Raw genomic sequence first — 3,501 nt, forward strand, 5'->3', positions numbered from 1 at the left:
TCTGCATTTAACCCATCTGAAGCAGTGAACACACACATGCACACACACGTGAGCAATGAGCACACACACAAATCCAGAGCAGTGGGCAGCCATGCTACACCACCTGGGGAGCAGTTGAGGGTTAGACGCCTTGCTCAAGGGCACTTCAGCCCAAGGCCACCCAATGTTAACCTAACTGCGTATCTTTGGACTGTGGGGAAAACTGGAGCACCTGGAGGAAACACACGCAGACACATGGTGAACATGCAAACTCCACACAGAAAGGCCCCCGTCAGTTGCTGGGCTTGAACCCAGAACCTTCTTGCTGTGAGGCAACAGTGCTACCCACTACACCACCATGCAAGCAGAAACTTTCCTTGACACTTTCTTTGCACTTCAGTAGTTATAGACTCACCGCATTTACCTTCATATTTAAAGAGTAGACCTACAGGGGTGGAGTGTGTAACGGTGTATAATGTTAGAATAAAAGTTCCCAGAATGAACAGCAACTCTGTCACTAAAATAAAAACAATAAAACAATATCCATCTCTAAAGACTGTAAGATTTAGTTAAGGAAAATATATATACCTAAAAGTATATATGAAGGGAGGCATGGTGGTGTAGTGGTTAGCACTGTCGCCTCACAGCAAGAAGCTTCTGGGTTTGAGCCCAGTGGCTGACGGGGCCTTTCTGTGTGGAGTTTACATGTTCTCCCCGTGTCTGCGTGGGTTTCCTCTGGGTGCTCCGGTTTCCCCCACAGTCCAAAGACATACAGGTTAGGCTAATTGGTGGCTCTAAATTGACCGTAGGTGTGAATGTGAGTGTGAATGGTTGTTTGTGTCTATTGCCGCTTTTCCGCTACAAACGCGGCTGAGTTGGGCTGAGCCGTGCTGTGCTGAGTCGGGCTGAGTCGAGCTGAGTGGGGCTGTTGGAGTTGCATTTCGACTACAACCGTGCTGAACCGTGCTGGCTGGAAGTGGGTGGACACATTGGGTGGAGTTAGCGAAAGTGGGTGGACGTCATGTGATGTCGGTAAGCAGCGCAAACAGTGACATCAGTGAGCTTTTAAGCGGTAGTCTCACGCCCCGAATAGTAAACAATAAACATGGAGGACATGGAGTCGTTAGTGTTGCTGGTCTTGGTGCTGTGGCTTGTAGTCACCGACAACGCCAACAGATACTGGCAAGAGCGTATAGATGAGGCGAGGCGCATAAGGCTTCAGAAATTCTCGTAATTCTTCTTCTTCCAGGTTTACGGTGTTTACAGATCCCAGCATGCTCGCGGGGCGTGTGTGGGCATGTGAGGACACTCCTCCTCACCAATCAGTGCACAGGGGAGTGTCTGCTCACGCCCCCAGCCTCACTCGGCTCGCTTTGGCTCGCTTCAGCCTCACTCCAAAACGGTGCGAGTTTTACGGGCTAAGCAGGGCTGAAGCGAGCCGAGTCATGCTGTTCTTTGGTAGTCGAAACGCGAGCCGTGTCGGGCTGAAGTGAGCTGAAGCGAGCTGAAAAAGGGTAGTGGAAAAGGGCCATATGTGTCAGCCCTGCGATAATCTGGCGACTTGTCCAGGGTGTACCCCACTTCTTACCCATAGTCAGCTGGGATAGGCTCCAGCTTGCCTGCAACCCTGCACAGGATAAGCGGTTACAGATAATGGATGGATGGATGGCTTTGAGTGGTCTATCAGATATATTCCATTCAGCTAGCATGATACCGAATGAGTCGAAGAGGAGTTCAATATCATGCTAACTGAATTAAATATATCTGATATACCATGAAAAAAGTATATATTATATAAGTATAAAAGTTTATATTATATTACACTACCGTTCAAAAGTTTGGGGTCACTTTGAAATGTCCTTATTTTTGAAAGAAAAGCACTGTTCTTTTCAATGAAGATCACTTTAAACTAATCAGAAATACACTCTATACATTGCTAATGTGGTAAATGACTATTCTAGCTGCAAATGTCTGGTTTTTGGTGCAATATCTCCATAGGTGTATAGAGGCCCATTTCCAGCAACTCTCACTCCAGTGTTCTAATGGTACAATGTGTTTGCTCATTGCCTCAGAAGGCTAATGGATGATTAGAAAACCATTGTACAATCATGTTAGCACAGCTGAAAACAGTTGAGCTCTTTAGAGAAGCTATAAAACTGACCTTCCTTTGAGCAGATTGAGTTTCTGGAGCATCACATTTGTGGGGTCGATTAAATGCTCAAAATGGCCAGAAAAATGTCTTGACGATATTTTCTATTCATTTTACAACTTATGGTGGTAAATAAAAGTGTGACTTTTCATGGAAAACACAAAATTGTCTGGGTGACCCCAAACTTTTGAACGGTAGTGTATATTATATACTTCTTCTTCTTTCAGCTGTTCCCATTAGGGATCGCCACAGCAGGTAATGTCCCTCCATCTCCTCTGTCCTCCATATCTTCTTCTGTCACACCAATCAGAGCATTTTTTAGCACACAAGTTACTGTACTTCTACTTAAGAATGTGTGTGCTTTTGCGACCTCTGCCCTTTACACAACATACCACACGCTTTTATTTGTACTTCTTGGCCCTCTAGTGGTTGGAACATTATTAGGTTGCTCTTAGTTCATTAAACCCAAGACAAATTAATATGGCCTCCTACACATTCGGGAAATAATAATAATGGAACAAATCAATAAGTGTTGCAGCAGAAGTTTTTACTACAATTGATGTAATTTTTGTACAATTCCTGAAATTATCTGTCATTACTAGACTGTTATTTGTATGTACACATGCTTGTGGAAACATATTTGGAAAATGCATTTAAGCTCAAGTATTATTCTCAAGCATTCTGAAACATAGAAGATTCTTTTGTCAAACAGGTTGTTGGATCAAACAGGTTGTTTCATTTTAACCAGTTTTGCATTTACATGTAAACACATCATGTTAGTAAAGAACATTCTGACAGACATGGATCTTTCGTTCACAGATCGCAATTCTATATCTTTATCTGTAATCATGTTTATTGTTGGAATATTGGCAATTACTCAACAAGAAACCACACACTGTTTATATCAAAGTTTCAGAATTTTAAGTCATGGTGTTATTGAACCAATTTGCAATTTTACATTTCTGAAATGGGTTTAAAGTCAAACATGTATGAAAGTCTGTGTCACGTTCCATGTAAGCTTACAGTACATCTCAGATACAACTAAGCACAAAGTAAGTGAGGATTACAGCAGCAGTTTCTCGTCAGTGAAATGGCTCTGAGAATGCCATGGTCCCAGTCCCTCTTTGAATCACAGATAAATGTTGCTATATAACAGTCTCTGGTACTGTAAATACAAGTAAATAATTCTGAAAGTGTAAAAAAAAAAATACAGCATGCTTCATAATTGAGAAGATTTCACTGACAAATGTATGACCCCTGATAGCTCACATTTTTTGGCAACCAAGATGTAATAGTTGTTTCACAATAGGAGACACTGACTAAGATTCATCTTAATGAGTTGAGCCATAGCATACAAAACAGAAAGGCACATA

This window comes from Neoarius graeffei, chromosome 11, assembly GCF_027579695.1.
Source record: "Neoarius graeffei isolate fNeoGra1 chromosome 11, fNeoGra1.pri, whole genome shotgun sequence".
NCBI lineage: Eukaryota > Metazoa > Chordata > Actinopteri > Siluriformes > Ariidae > Neoarius > Neoarius graeffei.